Here is a 20737-nt window from a genome sequence, read left to right on the forward strand (position 1 = left end):
ATCTGCCCAAGGTAGAAGTGGGAAAAGCCAAGTTTTACCTTTTACCATTGCATGAGGATAACCAAGCATGACCCTTTTAAAATTCAGCCCATAAAGAAATGTTTGCTCCAAACAAGGAATTCAGAAACAAAAGAACTCAAGGGATTGTTCCCCCACAGCTTCTGCCAGCCCTGGGAATTCCCTAGGGAGAGGTGAGAGCCTCTCGTCAAAACCTGCCAATTAAACAGACCCAAAACATTCTGAGCCTGAGCATCCATCAAACCCCGTGGAGAATTTCAGGGAGTGATGTGCAGGTTCCTGCCAACTCACCTGGCAAGGGACCAGGCAACCCATCCATCCTCCTGCTCCTGCCACACAGGATCCACTGCAGATGCTTGCTGTTGAACCAGCACACACAGGTATTCACAGCCCTACAAAAGGGGTGGGAAGTGTGGCCTTTCCTCCTCAGGAATCCCACAGGCAGCTGGAAGAAGCTGGAGCAGCAGACAAAGCTGCTGTGCTATTACTGATGCCTGGTGAAGGCTGGCCTAGAACAGAGCTAGACAGAGCTAAAGAATAAAGCAGGGATTTATTAAAAGGATCTCCTCCATGGATCCACCTTGGGCAGCACAAGAGCCCAGCCAGGGCTGCACCCAAGATGAACCAAAATGGTCCCAAAATGCACGAGCGCTCACGGGATCTCTCACTTTGATCAGTTCTGCTCCATTTCCATATTGGAGTTCATTGTCCAATTCCAGCTTCATGTTATGAAGTCCCATCCTGCTTGTTTTTCTCTCTTCAGCCCACGTTGTTTGTGCTCTTGGGGCTGAGATCTGGATCATTTGTCCTTGGTCCCCAGCTGAAGAAGGAATTGTTTTGTCTCCCTGCTCTGTGAAGAGAGTTCACCATCCCATAATATGAAGCCTAGACCCACACACTAAAGCAGCACAGAATCTGAAAAATATAAAAGCTAAGCCCTGAGGCAACATTTCAAACTGGGGGCAAGGGGGGAGAAAATAAAAGTTTTTAGCTTTTTTTCTTTGCTAAAACAAAGTATTTCCACAGATAAATCAAAGCGCTCTCAATTTTGCATCAAATTTCCTCTGGAAGTCAAAGGTTTTATTCCAAGGGGGAAAGGCAGGTCAGCCCTGCTCCAGTGGATACAAACACCCTTCAAGCTGCTCTTGCAGCCCCCCAGCAGGAGTTGTGAGAAACTAAAGATTTCTCTTCAAGCTACAGCCCCGTTCTCCTTCAATTCCCAAGCAGGAGAAAAGCACTTGCTAAAATGAACTCAGGGAAAAAAAAAAAGGAAAAAGGGGAAGTAGGAGAGAAACAGGACAAAAACAAACAGGAAGAAACACCAGGGGAAAAAGGGAAAAAATATCAGGAAAGAGGAAGGAGGGATTTTATTCAGTTCACAGCTTGGAAGATCAGAGCAAAGAATAAGGAATTCTCCCTTCATGCCATGGTTCTCCATGGACTGCAGTAGCATGGAACTTTTGGAAAAAGAAGGCTTCCGCTATGACTAATTGTCAGCATTCCAAACCCTTAAGAACTTTTTAAAAATCTGATTTTCTCTCCAAATCTCCCTCCAGTTTCCAAACCCAGCAGAGCAAATTTCTCTGTGCTACACCAAGGCCTGGGAATCTTCTCTGTCACCTGGCTCCAGCAGCCAGAGTGATGAGTCCCTGCACATGGCACAAGGGTTGGGATGAGATCACCTTTAAGGTCCCTTCCCAACCCAAACCATTCCACGACTCTATGAAAAAAATGAGGATTTTATGAAACTTCAGAGAAAATCCCCACCTTTACTTTGCCACTTGTCCCAGAGGAGTTACTCCCTTTAAAATTTGAAATTATTTTGAGTCCACATGGAGGTTGATAAATTGCTCTTTTTGTATGGTTTTGTAGCTCAGCAGAGAGAAGGGAAACACCAGTGCCACCACCAGAGGTGCCAACAGCTGTATCCAGCCAGGATGGGGATTTGCTGGTGGATTCAGAGCCTGCCAGCTCTGCAAACACCCAGCATCCTCTGGCCCCAAAGGTGCTCTGGCTGGCAGAGACAGCAGGAGCAGAGGAAGGAGCCTTGGGATGTGGCAAGCACATTTCTCTGTCTCTCAGGATTTTTCATAGAGGTGCACAGAGAGAAAGAAAGAGAATTTCTATTTCTGCTCCTTGTTTTTCCCATGGGGAATGTGCTTGGAGAATTGTTTACCTGGGGTGATTGCTTGATTGGATTCTGGTGAGGATTGTTTGAGCCTGATGGCCAATCCAACCCACCTGTGGCTGGACCAGAGCAAGAGGGTCACGAGTTGTTAGTAGTTAGATATGGTAAGTTAGAGAAAGTAGGTTTGTAGTTTTAGTATCTCCTTTATATAGTATATTAATGCATTATAGCATAGTTATAATAAAGAAATCATTCAGCCTTCTGAACTGGAGTTGGACATCAGTATTTCTTCCCATTGGGCTCACCTGCATTTTACAATATTGGGAATGTGAGCTGGGCAACACAGCAACAGTGGGAGTGGAAAAAGGCCACAGTGCTGGGAAAAACCTCCCCCCCAGCAGCCAGGGCTGAGTCAGAGCCCCCTGCAGCCCTGCCAGGAGGGACAGGGTGGTGCTGCCACCGCTCTGATCCACGGGGCAGCTGGAAGGGATGGGGAAGATCAATGAGCCATTAGAGAGCACCCAGGGCTGCCAGTCAATAGCCTGGAGAGACACTGCAGCCCGTGGCAGCCACACCAGCAGCCTGCTGCTGTTGACACCAGAATGGCACGCTTCAAAATCCAGCAGCTTCTGCTTCCCTCCTCCCCATCCTGAGTAAATTATCCCCAAATCTCTTTGTTTACCCTCACCCCTAATAAGCTCTCGTGGCTCAGGGAAAATGGTATTCCAGGCTCTTTCCTGAGCAGGAAAGAGCCCTTGTTCCCTTTCATCCTGGGAAAAAGAAGGGTTTAGATAATCTCAGAATGCCAGAAGGCAATTTATTTTGACCTAGACTGTTTCTGCAATGTCATCTCCTGGCTCCAGCACGTGGGGAGTTTCGTTAGCTGGCGCTGGCACCACACAGTTCCGACGGGGCTGCGGGTCCCGGGCACTCCTGGAGGGCTGTGACCTGGATGGAGACAGGGCTGTGGCACACAGCTCAGTGCCCAGACAACACCTCCAAAGGTCTGAGCTGCAGGACAGATGGGCACAGCAGCTGGCAGTAGGGGGTTATGCTGGGTATTGCACATTCCAAGTCCCTGATGTGGACATGGAAGAGACTCCAGAGGGAATCCTGTGATAAAACCATCACAGAATGGTCTGGGTTGGAAGAACCTTAAAGATCACCCAGTTCCTTTCCCCCTGCCATGGGCAGGGGCACCTTCCACTGTCCCAGGTTTCTCCAAGCCCCTCTGTGGTGGTACCCTCCAGCCTGGCCTTGGACACTCCCAGGGATCCAGGGGCAGCCACAGCTGCTCTGGGAATCAGTGCCAGGGCCTGCCCACCCTCATGGGGAACAATTCCTCCCCAATATCCCATCTAACCCTGCCCTCTGTCTGCATGAAGCCATTCCCCCTTATCCAAAGTCCCTCTCCAGCTCATCTGTAGCCCCTTTAAGTACTAAAAGACTCTAAAAAGGCCACAATTAGGTCTCCCTGGAGCTTTCTCTTCTCCAGGCTGAACAGTCCCAATTCCTTCAGCCTTTCCTCACAGGAGAGGACTTCTCCTCATTAGAGGCTCTGTCCCTCTAATCACCTGCATGGGCCCCTCTCCTCTGGACTCCCTCCAGCAGTCACATCCCATTTATCCCAGAGCAGCAGCAGCTCCACCCCAGTGATCCACCAGGCACACTCAGTCCTTCCTCCTCGGTGATGGAGCCTCACTGCTCTTCCGAAGCCAAGGCTGAGCTCAGCTCTTTGCCTTCAGAATGTTCCTTGCACCCTCAAGCCTGGAAGGATTCTTTAGAAAGGGAAAGCAAAAGCAGAGAACGTCACAGAGCAGGAGAGAGCTCCAGCTGCTGAATAACTCTCAAGAACAGCACAGTGGCAGAGTGTGTGTCCCTTCCAGCTTCCCCAGCCCGGCTCCACCGTTCCCTGGAAGCCACAGACCGTGGCACAAACACACTGAGCTCTCCACAACAAGTTTTGCTGCAATCCAGGCCAGGAGCCCCAAAAAGCAGCAGTCACTGGTGGGAACCCCTTTTGCAGAGCCCCCTCACTGCCCAGCACAGCTTCTTAGCTCTGCCCCACCCTGGCTGTTCAGGGATTGCAATAATTCATCTCTCTGTCAACAGGGAATATTTTTAAATGTCTTCCTCCCTGCAGGCAGGCAGGCAGAAGCCTCCTCTGTTCTTCCCAAGCAGATTCCTTTTTTATTATTATTGTTATTTTTTCCTCTAGATGAGAAGTTTAAATCATCCTGTCTCCTTTTAGGGTGGGGGAATGACAGTCAGGGGGCTGCCCCCAGGAAGACTCAGAATTGCTTGTGGCAAGGCAGTCAGGAAGAAGAGCTGAAACTTTGTGTGCCCAAACTTCTGATTCAGAGCACAAAGCAAAGCTTGTCTTGCCTTTCCTTCCCGAAGTTACATAAAAATAAACCCAGGCTCCCTCCTTCTTTTTTGGCAGCCAGCAGCACATCCTGCAGAGCAACCTTGTGTCCTGAGACTCTTCCACTGGGCTGGGAAAGGAGAGCAGAAGCTCAGCCCATTCCCCGGCTGGCTCCCACTGAGCCTTATTTCCCTCTGTGTACTTCCCAGCAGGACATTGATGTGGACAGGCATCTGGAAAGCCCGCAAGAGTTTCATCAATGCTTTGTTCTGTTCTGTACTTTCCACGCTCGGGGTGTTATTACCACGCTGCTTTGGTTGTGCAACAGCCCCACAAATGGCACTGGGCTGCTTTGAAGGGGGAGGAGGAGCTGAGCCACTGAAGAGCCACCGAAATCCCCGCGGTCCCTGCCCTCGCTGAAGGCCCACGTTGGATGTGTTGCAGTAAGTCAGCAGAAAGCAAATAAACAGGCAGGCAGGATAGACAGGCTCTGCAGCCTGGTGTTCCCTGAGAAAAGTATGATTATTTTGTTGTTGTTTTCCCCTCTAATGCCCATCACTTTGTCAGCAAGTCTGTGTGTGCTGGGGCGTCGTTTGTCTCCCAAACCACTGATAGACAAAATGCTCACCCAGCTGCCTTGAGTGGGCCTGGGAAGCCTCAATGCCAGTCACAGAGATGGGGACACCTGCCAGGCAGCTCATCCAGCTGCCAACACCTGGCCACTGCCAGACCTGCAGGGAGCCCCGTCCCTGCTGACACCCTGGGGTGACGGAGCTCACACACCACCAGACACACTGCACAGAGATCTAGCCACCTACTCTGGAGGCTCGGAAAACACTCCATGGAGACGTCCCGAGACTCTGGAATAGCCAGCCCAAGGGCAGAGGAGGCCTTCCTCTGGGCTGATGGTTTCGTTCCCCTTTAAAGACCTGCCTGTGAGTAATTAAAGCTCCTGTTTCTAAGCTGCTTGGTATTTTAATTGATTTTCTGCACTGGCTGCCCACAGCGTAGTCATTCAAATCCAACACTTGTCTTGCAAGCCCTGAAGGAGCAGCAAGGGAAAGCGACCCCCCCCACGAGTCTGTGGTGGTGGGAACTGGGAATGCTCCTGGTGGGAGCACCTGGATGCCAAACCATGCCCTGATCTCCACCATGGTGCAGCCCGGGGCAGGAAGAGCTTCCAGCATGACTTTGTACCTGTTATTTCTCCTGGGAATTTCCTCTGGGCTGTCCAGTTTCCACAAGGGAAGAAGAGATTGATCTCCTGCATGGTCAGATTCTCATCAAGAGAAGAGTGGGACCATGGAAACAGGGATTGACATTTTCAAAGGAGGTGAGAATACAGTTTGCACTGAAATTCAAGAGCACGGGAGGAGATTTTGGAATAAAATCACAGAGCTTATTCCAAACTATCATTGGAAGGAACCTTCAGGATCATCCAGTTCCAACCTCCTGCAATGGGCAGGGATCCCACTCATTGCTCCATCCCACTCATTGCCCCATCAGGGCTCCATCCAACCTGGCACAGAACGCTTCCAGGCATGGGGCATCTACAGCCTACAATCCTAAATCAATCCCAAACTCCTAACAGCAAAGTGAAAATTTAGGACTTGCTGTTTTTTCAGGTTTTGTTTTTCTTTTAGCAGGACCCCAGAGCTGATGACAAGTAAGGTAAGCTTTAGAGTGGAAAAACCAAGCTCTGGCAAGTTGGTTAAAAAAAAGTCATTGTCAGTGGGATAAGATTCCTAAATCTGCAGAGGGACTGCAGGAGGTCACATCTCCAAATCCAGAGATAAAGGCTTTCCCCGGCAGGTGGAAGAAATAACACCTTGGCCTTCCAGAATGTTTTCTTCTGGCTAATGCTTGTGGCCTGTTCCTGGGAAAAGCCTGCACATGGAGCCTCTAGTCAAGAGTTGAGGAGGCACGGGGAAAATCCTTTTGGTTGAGGTGGGGTTTGTTTTTTGGGTTTGTTTTTTTTTTTTTTTTGTGGTTTTTTTGCTTGTTTCTTTGCTTGTTTGAGGGTTTTTTTAAGCTAGAAAATAGAACTGCTGTGGTGAATTTATTCCATAAATATCTGTGCAGCCCATAAGGGCTGAGAGTTCTGTGAAGTTGGGAGCCTTCCTGCTGGAGGGGTGCATTCCTCTGTGCTGCAGACAGCCCGAGCCTCCAGCATCCCCCAGGAATGTGAAAATAAGCCATGCATATAATAGGTGCACATTTAGCATGAAAGGAAGATGCTTCACAGAGGACAAATATTAAACTGTAAAATATATCAAAAGACATTTCCTGGGAACACTGAATTTAACCCAGCTCTTAGCTGAGCAGGAAGCTCCCAGGAGCTATGGCTGCATCTAGGGGAGGAACAAAAACCTGGAGGAGGTTTTACAAGAGAAAGCTGCCTGGATTTCCTAAGGATGTTAGGGAAAAGGGTCAGTGCAGGACCCTTCTGTGCTGTCAGTGTGGTGGTGACACCGTCACCAGGTGTTCACACCTAAGGGACATCAGTGTGGCTGCTTGGTGTCACACCCAAAGTCCATCCAACCCATCTCCTGCCCAGGCTGTGCTCATCAGCAGAAATACTGGCAAAGGGAACAAAACAGAGCGAGCCCAACACGCTCTCCCAGCAGCCTGCTCTCTCCATACATATGCTGGCTTTTAGGTGCTCTTGAAAATCCCATGCTGGACCCTTTCTTCGAATTGGTCTCATCACTGCTGGAGCCCACCAACAATCTGGAATTGCAGAAGATCCTGCACAAAGCTGTTTGACACTTCAACTCCATTATCTGCATGGCAGTGCTTGTTTTAGGTCCTAAAATACACGACTGGTAAACCCAGGTGAGGAGCAGCAATGCTGGTGAATGGAAATTTAATCAATTTTTTTCTCAATTTCCCATTAAAACAGGGAGTAAAATCCACCTGGGAAACTCCTCTTGGGCAATACGGAGGCCTGTACTATGATTTCACTTGGTTACATAAAGGCCAACTCTTCCACTAACACAAAGCCCTTGTCTTCCTTCAGCAAGTGGGAAGAGAGCTACAAAAAAACTGAGCATTTTTTCCTACAGTGTATGTGGGACTCCAGACAACAGTTTTGTTTTGTTTTTTTTTTTTTTTTTCTCCTTTAAAACAGCATGAGACCATCTCAGGACCTCCCATGCCCTTATCTCCCTGCATGCACATACATCATCTTCCAGTTTCTGAGACCCTGAGGTGGTTATTTGGCTTTTAGAGCACCGGGCTCTTTGCTTATCTCCTTCCTACTTCTGTTCTCTACACTTCCAGGCAACCTGGTGAGGAGACCTGCATTTCCCTGAGAACAAAAGTTGAGGCTCTTAAGCCACTTATCTGGAGCAAACTGCTGTAAGTCTCTTGTTTTGACTGATACCAGGCTTCATTTAGGGAGGCAGATCCGAGCCCCTGTAGCCTGGGTGTCTCCTGGAGCAGAGCTTGGTCTGCCTCAGTTTTGGAGACCTTCAAGGGCTCCTCTGAGAGCCTGCAGAGAACTTTATCCCTTCCCAGTATCCACACTGGGAACCAGCACTGCTGGAACACAACCATCCATCCTCAGTGGGCTGCCCCTTGTCCCTTCCTTGGGTACTGATAAATCCAAAAGGATTCTCCCAAAGTGTGCAGCAAGGAAATCTGATCTCCCAACACGACTGCAGGCAGCCTGCCTGCCCTCACACCACCAGGCAAACACGGTCCCCAAGCACCCACCTGAGGGCCTTCAGATGAAAAATAACTCCATGCCATGACTTTCCTGACTCAGGAAAGGCATTGCCACACTTGCTGTATTCCAGAACTGATTCCTTTGCTGGCACAGAGGATGCAGAGCTGTGTTTTCCTTCCACAGGAGACAGCAGGAGTCCTGCAGTTCCCATCAAGCCAAGTGGCTCCGAGCAACGGGCTGGGTGTTTGTCACCTCAGGTGCAAGGCTTTTAGCTGAAGGCATCTCTTGGTGATTAAAAGGTCACTAGAGGCAGCTGGAGTTTTTCTCTGCCTATTGTAAAGGCTGCTGTAAAAATACAGAAGGGATAAATGCCTGACAGGTGCTCCTATATATGGAGATTCCCACCACAGCAGCTGTGAATTATGGCCCTATCATTCCTCTGAGGGATCCAACAAGGACAACCCAACACCTGAGAAGACCTTTATCAGCTTGGTGCAAGGGCAGCCTGACTGGACTTGGGTGGAAGGAATGAGGATGGAGATGATGGAGATGGGGATATCCTCCCTCCCTCCCTCCCCTTCTGATATATCCCCTTCCACTTCTATTTCACTAAAACAACCTGACTTGGCATTTATTCCTCCTTTTGGGCGAACACTGACCTGGCAAAGCCTCCTGGATCATATGGCTCAACCCATGGAAGAGACACCACCGAGCTCAGTGAAGATCCACGCTGGAACAATCAGCCAGCTGTGAGAGCGAGCAAGAGGGAGAAGCCAGGTTTCTCCTGGCTTGCAGTGGGAAGGAAAGTGATGATGCTGCTCAGGGACAGCTTGGCAGGGAGCTGGATTTGGAAAGGGGACAGAGGGAAGTTTCACACCCGTGACGCTCACCAGGGCTCTGCAAATGCCATGCTGGCCTTTTCAGCCTGCACGGGGAAAGCAGTTTTCACACCTAAGAGCCTTCTTCCACAAGCTGTCTAATGGCACGTTCACAATCAGCAGGCTGCTCTGAAAGGGAGCAACTGTTCCATCTTCTCCAGCTGAGATTCCTTCCTCACACAGTCAGTGGAGCACGGGGTTATTTTCCAGCACTCATGAGCACCAAAGATGAAGCTGAAAATTAAAATGAGCCAAAGCAACCCCGTGCCTACCCCCTCCCCACCCCTTTTAATAAAGCTACTGAATATCATGTTCTCAGTGTAGATTAACCCAAGCTTTGCTCCCAATTGTTGTTTCACTCTCCTAAGTACAGAAGCAAGGAAGGGGCTTGACAAATGAACCCAGCTCTGCCGTTAAGCTGCACTTCCACTTCTGCAAGTTTGTCTGAATCCTTATTGCTCAGCGAAATCCTCCCTCACACAAATCACTGGCTGTGTATTCCCAAGGCTTTTTACTGTGCTCGGGACTCCCAAGCCAGGGATTTTTCAACCTTTTGGTTTGTGGGGCTGTGAACCCCATGGGGTGAATTCAGACAGGTTTGCTTTGCTCTGGGTCTTGTCCCAGGCCCCTACAAAGAGCCCACGGCTCCTATGGGGTCATGCAGGACACACATGAGGACAAACTATGCCAGAAACAGGTTTTGCTCGCAGTGAAAAGGCAAGGCTGCTGCTGGAAACCAGGTTATTTGGGGACTTGCACGTTACCACTCAGTCCTGAACATGGTGATGAAATGAAAATAGAAAAGGGAAGGAGGAAAGGATTGCACTGCTCGGGGCTGCCATCCTCCACAGCCCGGCTCTGGGGAAAGCTCTTGATCTCTCAGACCTGCAGTGGCCTCTCTGCAGAGAGGCAGCAGGGGGAAAATCCAGCCTATCCGTCCCTTCTCACCCTTCTCCCTGCACAAATCAAGGCAGCTGTGATTAGAGCCAGGGCTGGAGAGGGGAATGCCCAGAGATGGAGGGATCCCACGCCTACCCCCGCCGGCGTGCCAGGCTAATCAGACCCACCAGCTCCTCCCGACTCTCTGAACGCTGCCCGTGCTCTCCCTGGAGCTCAGCTTTGATTTCCAAGCCTGCGGTGCTGTAGGAACAAGTCTCAGCTGGTTTCACAGCCCGGCCTGAGGTTTAGGTCAGGAGTGGCTGCTCAGATCCCTGAGGATGACCCCCTGCCTCGAGTGTTTGCTGCACAGGCTGGGAGCTGCACTCGGGGTGTCTGTGATCCCCTCCTTCCCTCTGCAGGCACCTCACGGGGTGAGACATGGGGATTGCTGCAAATGTAGGACTCCAGCGTGGCAGGAACACTCCTTGGGAAAGCAAGGATAGGGAAAATACGAGTACAACATCGTGGCAAATCAGCCCCATCATCTTTAAAGGCTGAAACACAAGTGCATTCACAGATGCGCCCATCTTCGGCAGGGGAGGGAAAACCCTGAGCCAGGTGTCTTGGAATGGCTGGAACTGGAAGGGACTCTAAAAATCATCTAATTCCACCTCCCACTACACCAAGTTCCTCAAAGCCCCATCCAGCCTGGCCTTGAACACTCCCAAGGATGGGCCAGCTACAGCTTAGGGAGAGGGAAGGGAGTTGCAGGGGCATTGGTTGTTTCCCTTGCCTAGAACAGAGGCTCTGATAGTAAAATCACGGCAGCAGCTGGATGCTTTTAGTCAGGAAAAAAAGACAAGTCAGACTTTCCTGAACTTCATCCTACAAGAAAAAAAAAGAAGTTGTCCATGTTCTTCCTTCTCCACCTCACTCTGTGAGACCCAGGGTGTCCTTCACGGATACACTGAGGAGCGTGAAGGTGACCGTACCTACCTGGACACCTGACTGCTCCCTATGCCAGCAATGTGTTACTGCTTTCCGAGGGGTTTTCTGCAAATTGCATGATCCAAGTCCATTTAAACACGGGGAGAAAGCCAGGGCATGCCTGATCCCTCCTTGGAGATATCAAAAGGGCTACCTCTGCAACTCATCTGGTAAATAAGGTGTTTGTCTCACAAGCTGCTCCAAAGTGAGCTCAGCAGGGTAAGTTCAAGATCAGGACTTGGTTTAAAACATCTTTCAGCCTCAGCCCTGGCAGGGAATGGTTCCTCAGTCTCTGGTGGTTTGCCAGAAGGGTCATTTCTTACTGCTAATAAGATAAGTGAGTGCATAAACAAGCGTGGCTGGTGGTGCAGGGACACCTCTACCAGTGGAAGGATTTCTTCTCCTGGATGGCACAGGCAGCCAGGGAGACAGGATTTATCCTGTCCTGCTGCTCCTTGGCTACTCCATGAGACACCACCACACTGGCAAAGGTGGCATTCCTTACAGACCTCATCAAAGGCAGAGCATGTTTAAAGAGGAAAACATCCTGGTAATAAATAGGCAGAACTTGCAGCCCTGAGCAGCCCATCCAAATAAAATCAGTGTTGTTTGAGAGCTGCTCGACAAGAGACCTCAGGGAAGGAAGAAGATGGACTCTGTTCATAATGCATCCTAAAGGATCCCCACATCCTTCAGCCAGGCCCAAACAAAACACAGATTAGAGGCTTGGTTTGACTCCTGTTAAAGGCACTCTTTTCCACTGAGCTTGGGTCAGACACAAAAAGGGAGTGAGGTGTCAATACAGTACCAATTCTTCAGTCCCCAGGACCTCATTAGCACAGGTAAAAAGTCATTACAGTATAAAAAATCACACCCCAAAAACCAGTGCTCTGGAAGTTAACAGATTAATTTCAAGGTGAATCAAAATGCTTCATTTTAGGAGGTTTGGTTCTGATTTCAGTTGATTTATGTGGGGTTTTTTTTTTAATAATATTTTTTTAACTGAATAAATGAAAACACTATTTACTCCCTTCACTGCTGCCCAATTTCCAAACTCAAAGCTCAGGGAAAAAACCCTCTTGACCACCTTTCTGTGCTAAAGCTCCAGGGGCCAGGGTGATGAGCCCCAAAGTGATGTCAGAAGGAATAAAAAGTGGAAGCAGGGCTGGAGTTTGAGTGCCAGGATGTGGCATTCCCAATCCCCAGTCCATGAGTCAGCACTGGGATATTGTTGCTTTCCAGCAAAGCACCTGAAGGCAACTTGGGATTTGTCCAAGAGCTGGTTCGTAGGTGGGGCTGAGGTGATTCCCATTTGGGCTGTGCCAATCTCTTCCCTCCCCTGTCAGCATCGATGGTCACCTGCTTCACTGCACTTGTGGCGGACAGGAATAATTACCTCCCTTAACACATTGGTTCTGTGAACTGCAACAGATGTTACAGAGCACACATTTCCCTGCCCTGCCTCTGCCAGAAAGAAGGGAGGAACATGGAGTTGTTTAGCTTGGGAAAGCCCTCTCAGATCTAGTGCAACCACTCCCCTAGCACTGCCAAGCCCACCACTGACCATGTCCCCAGATGTCACATCTACAGTGCTTTTAAATCCCTCCAGGGATGGTGACTCTGCCTGAACAGCCTGTTCCAGGGCTTGACAACCTTCTCCATGAAGAAATTTTTCCCAATATCCAACCTAAACCTCTCCTGGCACAACCTGAGGCTGGCTGCTCTCACCGTAGTGCTCCACAATGGATGGCTGACAGTGCAGTGGGAATTTTGTCTGGCCAAGCTGCACAGCCAAAGCTGGAGCCCAGCCAGGACAAGGAGCTCCTACCGTCTCCTCCAGTTCCAGCCAGACATCCCAGGAGATCATTAACAGCTGCACGTGACCGGCAGCAAGAATTAATCACCAAAAGTTGTTACTTCTCCAAGCCAAGTCGTGTTCTGTCTCCATCACGGGTTGACAGCAGTCAGCAGCAGTGCTGGCAATTAAAGCTGGGCAAGATCTGATAACTAGATCATGCTCACTGAGCATGGTTATCTGTGCCGAGTCCAAGCACAGGGCTTTTTTCCCCTTAGCTGGTATTTTTCATCTACCAGGAGGAACAGGGATCATCAGCTCAAGACTACTTTAAGCAGTTGAGCTGGGCTCCAGTTCCTCCACTCCTCAGACCCCTTCAGGGCAGACAGGGACTTCGGGAATGCAGGAGTCACTAGTGCCTTGAGCCTGCTCCAGCCAGCAGTGCCAGGGACTTCAGGAGCCATCCCCACAAGTGTCACCATGGCCCAGTTCAGTGATCATCCCTGGATTCCAATATGTAAATATAATAAGAGGATTGCAGAGAAGAGATTTGTCTTGACTAGGAGATTAGTTTTAGATCGAATGTGGCTAATGTGGGAAATGCTGCTGGCGAGGATGTGACCACTTCAATTAGCTCATGAGTGCTCTTCTGCATCTCTGCTCCCACGCCAGGCAGAGCTGGCAAAGAGGAGCTGAAGAGAGGCTGAACTCTGAAGATAAGGACAGCACAAGCAGCCGCTGCTCACCCAGAGGTGTTTCAGCACTGAACCAGCAGCCCTCAATCGAGCATTTCCCGTGTTCCCACACCTCCTCCCTGAACCCAGGTGCCCTGCTCCTCCTTGTTCCTTGAGCTCGAGTGTCCTCTGGGAGCTGGCTGCACAGCTGTGCCACAAGGGCACTGGGACAGGAGGGAAGAGATTGCACAGGTCAGAGCAGGAATCCACTGCCAGCACTTTGCAGCCTCCTCCCTCACTGTGGGCCAGGCTGTTCAGCAAGCAACCTGTGCCTCACCATCACAAATACACTGTTATCCTCCAGAAATTAAAAAGAGCCACATCTCAATAAGGGATTGAGATGCTCCTAAAGGGAAGCAGAAATAAGGAAAAAGCCACCTGCATCAGAAGGTTCTTGGACAGGAGCAGCAAGAGTGGGAATCCCTCCATGCATTAACTGTTAGTGCAAGGTCACACTGATGCGTGGAGTGCTGAGAGAAGCAGGACTCTCGTTCAGGAAGCTCTGATATTCCACCAAACCTTTAACCACCTGCCTGTGCCTCCTTTCAGGGAAATGGACCCGCTTGTATTTTGAGGGTGCAGTACAAGGGGCATGTGCAGGCATTCCAGGCAGGAATTGCATCCAGGAATTGCCTCTGAGCACTCGCAGGGAGTTTACACAGCCTTCCTTCAGCACCTTTAATGAGACTCAAGCCAAAACAGTTTCTTTGCCACTTTGTAGCCCAGCTCCTGCTAGTCCAAGGTCTAATCCCAGCATCTGCCTCCTGTAGATGTCCAGGATCCCAGCACCTCTCCGGCCTTGGAGGGGTTACCCACTCCAGTAACCCACTCCAGGGGTTACTCCACTCTCTTCAGGCAAATCCAAAGACCTTGGAGACAGAAAAGGCTTCCTGGCCAGGACAGCCCCCAGGGTCTTCCTTCTCAGCATACCCAACCTGCTCCTCCATTCAGCCACCAGGGAAAGCCCAAAACCTTTATTTCAAAGGCTGAGGAATCTCAGAGGGAAATGGTTAGGGCAGGGCTCGGCTTTTTGTTCAACATGTGCTGACTATGCCCTGAAGTATGGGACTTCTAGGCTGATTTGGAATATTATAATAGTGCCTTTGTGCCATTTGAAACCAAATCAAAGAAAATGTTCATAAATAGCCCGTGTTAAAGATGGACCCATTTATTTTTTCCCATCCAATTTCCATTCCTTCCCTTTGCCACATTTGCTAATTATCCAGTATGCATTTGCTTAAAGAAAGCATTTTTCTAGCCTTCACAATCCATCTTCCCATCCTAATGGATCTTGTGGTAAAGTCATTACAGAGACTTTATGAAATCACAGTTATTTCCATGACAACAGTGATGTAATAAAGGTGGGATTATGACATTACTGCAAGATCGAGCTGAAGGACAGGATGGATTTGTTTACCCCAGACAGGGCAAAGAAGAGACTTCATTCATCCAATGTTTCTAAAAGTGCCTTAAGGTCTGCTAATGGAAGGGACATTTTATGACTGTTTTTTAAATTTTCTTTTGTTTTACACTTATTTATGAGGGCTCCTTTCCAAACACACGTAGTTTAGTAAGTTTGAGAGGAGAAGCCTTGCTGAGGATGTATTTACCCATCTCTGTGAAGGGAAAGATCATCCCTTCAAAACTCATGGCTCTTGCCTTTCCTGAAAGACATCAATGCCTGCTGGGGAAGGGTTTTCCACCGGTTTAAAGGACCAGCAGGACAGAATTTTCCCCTTTCAAGGGTGGCTGATCTAAGCTCCTTTCTCTTCCAACATTTTAATCAAGAAATCACCTGCTGATGGATCACAGCATGAATTGGCTCCCCATGAAATTAGGTTTGAAAATGGCATTAAACCCCCTTTTTTCTCCTTCAGGGAAACAAAACCAGCCTGGGTCTGGCCAGCAAAATTCCAAGCCAAAACCCACTTTTCTCTCACACCCAGGCACACCAGTAAAGTCCCTCTTGAAGTGATTTTTAGCTGTCTCACTCTTGAGCAATCACAGAATAAACTTAGGTGAAAATGACACAGCAATTCCTAAAGGATCAGAGCATGGAATGCCATGAGACAGCTTTGAAGATAGCTGGGGTTTATGGTTTGGGTTTTTTTGGTTTTGTTTTTTTTTTTGTTTTTTTTTTTTTTGCAAGGAAAAAAGATGAATATTTCATATGGTACATGGTTCAAAAGTTGATTAATGTTTCAGCGTGTGGAAAACCAAGCTCAAGAGACAAGTCTCCTCATGTAAAATTCTTCAAGCTGGCAGCAGCACTTCTGTGGCCAACTTCTCTGAGGATGTGTTTTGTTTAACCCCCTTCAAAACCACTCCTGCCAGTGGCTTGGTGCTCTGAGAGTGTGCTCAGGTCAGGCTTTGACCTGCAACTGTGGGGTGGCCCTGCTTTGGTGTCCCCAGCTGCCTCCCCTCTGTCATTGCAGCCAGGCCAGATTGTGACAGTGCACAAAGCTTCTCCTCCCCTGTTCCTGCTCGACCAGTGGGATATTTTTGGGCTGGAGGCACCTTAGGAGCTGGTGAGGAGCTGTGACCCCAGTACATCTGATACATGAACATACAGAGGAGACCACAAAACTCCCCTGCTCTGGAAGTTCATCTGCTTCGAGTCTGGCCTGAAGCAGCTGCTTCAGCTGCTCCTGCCCCAATTCCCGCTCCTCTGAGCCTCCCCAGTATCTCTTCATTGACAGGAGGGAAACACCGTAAGGCCACGCAGACGTGTTAATGAAATGTGAATTATTAACTGCAGCGTGCTAAGGGAGATAGAGGCTGGGGGGGAGGATGACATTTTGCCATGAATATGTAAAATGGGCACCTCTCCCTCCTTTTGCTGGAGGGGAAGAGCAGACTCCAGCCTGTGTCCCATTCCAGGGCCAGGATGGGTAATGAGATAACACGATTGCCATGTCTCTCGCCCTTTTTCTTTCTCTCTTTCTTCTGTGATAAAAGGACAGAGGGAAATGCACACAATTAAAAGGAGGATTCCAACCGGCCCGGAGAGATTCAATGAATAATAATGGACCTCCAGCTGCTAATGTGCTTAAGGACTTCCAAGTCTCAAGTGTCTAACCAGCTTAAGGGTCCGTACCACAGACTTCATTTCCAGCCCTAAATGGGAAAGGCAGGGCAGGAGCAGGAGGGGGGGAATCCTGCCCCTGATTACAGATGGGATCATCACAGCCCTCAGCACGAGCACGATGTGACAGCAACAAAAGAGTAAAGTCAACTTAACAGCGCCCTCAAAGTCAACACTAAGTGTGGGGTGAGGAAGGTCCTTGCTTAACAACCCCTGTGTGTCACCTACACTTGTAGTCACCCCAAAATACCTCAGAAGAGGGTCCAAGGCACTGCTGGAATAAAATCAGCTTCCTCTGTGCAGCTCCTGGTGAGGGAAAGGTCTCTATTGTGCTGTGACCTGCAGTGCCTGCTCATCTCCCACACCTTCCCTGCAGAAGGGACAGAAGATGTACCACAAGGATGACAGCCAAAGCCACATAAAAATGTCCACCTGAAGATTATCAGAGGGCTTTTTTTCTGGCACTTCCCTTGTTTTTTTCTCTCTCCCATTAATGCTTCTCTCTCCCTTTCACAGTCCATTAACTTTCCCCCTTCAGTCTCCTATCCTGGGCCCCCCTGACCAAGACAGCCTCCTCTCCTTGACCCTCTCAGCTTTCTTCCATGCTCATAAATTTCCACAGAGGATCAAGGAAAAGACTTGCAGAGGGGGAAGAGGAAAAGGCAACACAGAAAGCACTGTCCCAGCCTTGAGTTGTCCATGAAGTTGTGTCCCCCTCCTCCCCATACGAAGGTTATAGGGTAACTATCACAGATTCAGGGAGCAGCAGCTTCAGAGGCTGGCAACGAGATGATCAAAGGAACAAGGAATGTTAGCTAGGTATGGGCCCCTCAGCCTCGGAAAGGGATACGACAGAGATCTGAGAATCACAAGAAAAGCTGTTTCCATCTCTCCTGGAGCAAGGACTGGGGGCATCAGAGGAAACTCACCAGTTGAGAACAAACGAAATGAGCTATTTTTGTACCCAGCCTGTCTCTATGCCATGGGACTCCTCAACAGAGGAACTGTGCCTGCCTGGAGCTCACAAGAGCTCATAAAGAAACGCTGGATTTTTCTAGCCGAGAGCTTGTGTGCGGAAGCTGTTACGTACAAACACATCGCGTGTGGGTGAGGAGGTCCCTGATCTACAAACCACAGGAGGCTGGGGAAATATTCCAGAGAATCCCCACTGCTGGTGACCCTGTACTCACACAGGTCTCCAGGAACGCGCCAGTGCTGGAATCAGGGACAGGATCTTGTGTCTGGGGGACGCCTGGTCTGACCCTGCCGCACTGCTGTCGTGCCTTCACACCTCGCTGGCTCCAGACAACACATCCCCTCTCCTCCAGCTTTGGGGGAAACCTGCCGGATCCATAGGCAATGGCAAGATGTCACACGGAGCAGGAAGAGGGATCGGAGTTTAACGGGAATAGCTGCTGGCAGCGGGGACGGAGGAGAGAACGGTTGCATAAGCCGGCACCGGAGACTCCCGGTGCCTGGCACAGGAGGCAGGTACAGCCCTGGGCACAAGAGGCTTGGGAGAGAGAAGTTGTGTAAGGTCGGCCACGTGTCGGCCCTGCACGGCTGAATCATGCAAGTTTAAAGCCTTCAAAGCAGGATAAGATCTCGGCGCAGCCACGTGCGCGCTCCTTCCTTCAACCTGAGGCTGGGGAAACAACGGGAGAGCGCAAGTGAAAGCAGAGCGGGGTAATTAGCTAATTAGGGGAGCTGACTAATCAGCTAATTTACAAAGGTTTCTCATTATTATTCACGGAGAAAGAATTCTGGAGAGCCCTGGCGTGGGGCGAGGTGGAGCCCACCGGGCAGAGAGAGCAAAGCAGGGCATGCTCAAACCCCAATGGGGTGGGTTAAAGCCTCGGCGTCTCCTCAGCCCGACTGGTTTTGTGCTGCTGAGGGACAGAACCAGCCCTGCTCGTGCTCCTTCAGCAAAGGAGCTGCTCTGACTGCTCTTCTTCTGGGCAAGAGGCAGGAGAGCAGAAGTTCTCCTCTGTTTCGAGCTGGCAAAGGGAGATTTGTTTGCCCAGAACTCAACAGCTCTATTTAACCTTCTCCTAAACACTGCCCGGGCAGCTCAGACAGCTCAAGTGCTGAAACAATATCACCTAATGAATGCCCAGGGTGGAACAACTGCTGCTTCCCTCTCCTTTGAAAGATTGCTCTGCTCAGTGAGACAAATGTCAATAAAAAGAAATTTAAGTTGGGAAGGGAGGGGAGAAGGTGAAAACACAGATGCCCAACCCGCAGCTCTGCCCAGCTCTCCTTTCCTTCCCCGTTCCCGTCCCCTCCAATGTCCTTGTGCATCTCCAGCAGCAGCATCACACTGCTGCTATTCCAGCCAGGATGGATATTTGAACAGCCTTGGATCAATATTTGTGCAAAGGGAAAGCTCGAGCATCACAGGGCTGCAAATTAACCTCTTGTCCCATATCCACACTGGCACACGAGGCCCGCGGGAGAGCGGATTCCCCCGGGGAAAAGTGGGACACATAACACAGGAAAAGCAGAAAGGGTAATAATAGATCCAACCCCAGCTCACGTGCTTTTTTACATCTCTCCCTCAGGTTTGGGGTGGGGGGAATAGCTTTTCTTAATTAGCATCCTAACCTTTTCTAAACAGGTTCAAGGGTGTCTTGGCAGGCTTGGGAAGCGGTGTGAAAGCAGCCCTGAGTAACAGCAGCAGAATTAGTCAGCTGTAAAAGAATCTTGCTGTTTCTTTCTGGGGACACGATTAGGGCACCAGTAATGAGAAACACGGAGAACATCCAAGGTTGCAGAAACCTGGTTTTCCCCCTTATTAATGGGAAGCATTACCTCAGAATTGCATGCTCGGGAGTGGAAAATATTTCTCGCAGCATAAAATCATTGATCCCAAAGTCCTGCCTGAGCTGTCACAGCTGTCACCAGCTGCACTCGAGTTCAGCCCATTGGCAGATGCCAGGTGTGTCCGTGTTGCCTACGGAATGAGATCCATGGCCAAGCCGGTCCTTGCTCCTCAAGGCTGTGCTTCTTTCCCCCACCTCCATGTCTACGGACACGTGGATGCACCATCAGAACAGCTTTGCCTTGGACTGCTCCACCCATGCTCCACACGACCCCAGCTGGATTCCCCAGAAGCCTGGTCCACAAAATCTGAGGGATATTTGGAAAAGTCCCCCAATGTTGTTTCCCTTTCTGCATCACCCTTCCTGCCTCGCAGCAGTGATGGATCAACCATTGTGCCAGATTTGCTGTCCTGCTTCTAGACAGCTTTCAGGAGGCTGTGTTGGTTTCCTGTGCTGGATTTTCCACCCAGCCTTGCTCTGAAAGCCTTCTTAAGAGGAGCTGGACGTTTCCCTCACAGCTCCTTTCCACACCATCACAACTTTTGCCTCAGATGGACACAGCCAGCATCTGGATCTGTGCAATTACCCTTCCCTTTTCCAGCCTTGCAGCACAACAGTGGGACAGCAAGGGCTTGGACTGTGGCTGCTCACCACATGGAAACGAAGGGATTGCCAAATTCACCCCAGGAGGAAAATGAGCAAAGACATTCATATAAAGAGAAGGGCTTTTGGCTCCTTTAGTCTGCAGACCAGGGCCAGACACTCGATGACGCCTGCCCCTGCTTTTTCCTCACATTATTTGCCATATTTAGCCTCCTTTCATCCTGCCTTGCCATCACACTGAGCAAAGAGGGAATGGACGAGATGAATTTGCTCACAGAATAATGAAACGTGTTTTTTCCTCCTGCCCAGCCTCTGTCTGGGTCTTGTTTCTGATTTGCAGCAGAGATGCTCCCCTTTTCTCTGCCTCTCTTCCAAATCCAAGGAAACAGTTTTGTTTGGGTGGGAAATACCATTTCAGAAAAACAAAAAGATTTTTGACCGTCAGAGGAATTTGCAGGTAGAAAGGTGCCAATTAATCTACATTAGAGCAAAATTAGCCTGATATTAGAACGATAAGAGGATGACAAGGGAGAGATCAGCCTCTAATGTCCTCATTAGCCAGTGGTGCTCCTTGTGAGCTTTCCATCAGGTGAAGGAAGCTGTCTGGCTGCGCTTCATTAGCACCTGGGTTAATGACAGATAAGGAGGCAGGGAGATGGGCTGTCCCCCCAGCCTTCCTGCCATTCTGTTCCCTGGCTCCTGGATGGAAACTGATGTTTCCCTTGCCTCCTGTGGCTCCTCTATTTGTAATGGCAAGACAGGTGGAACAGGAT

General features: G+C 49.7%; 1 long non-coding RNA gene across 1 annotated transcript; it reads left to right on the forward strand.

Annotated features, from left to right (window-relative positions):
- The first annotated feature begins 15592 nt into the window (after positions 1 to 15592).
- On the forward strand, positions 15593 to 16981 carry LOC137478537 (uncharacterized). The gene is made up of 2 exons (XR_011001624.1): positions 15593 to 16543; positions 16843 to 16981. It is a non-coding gene; the product is annotated as an uncharacterized lncRNA (long non-coding RNA).
- The last annotated feature ends 3756 nt before the right edge of the window (positions 16982 to 20737 follow it).

The sequence above is a fragment of the Anomalospiza imberbis genome, chromosome 8 (genome assembly GCF_031753505.1).
Source record: "Anomalospiza imberbis isolate Cuckoo-Finch-1a 21T00152 chromosome 8, ASM3175350v1, whole genome shotgun sequence".
In the NCBI taxonomy this organism is placed as follows: Eukaryota; Metazoa; Chordata; class Aves; order Passeriformes; family Viduidae; genus Anomalospiza; species Anomalospiza imberbis.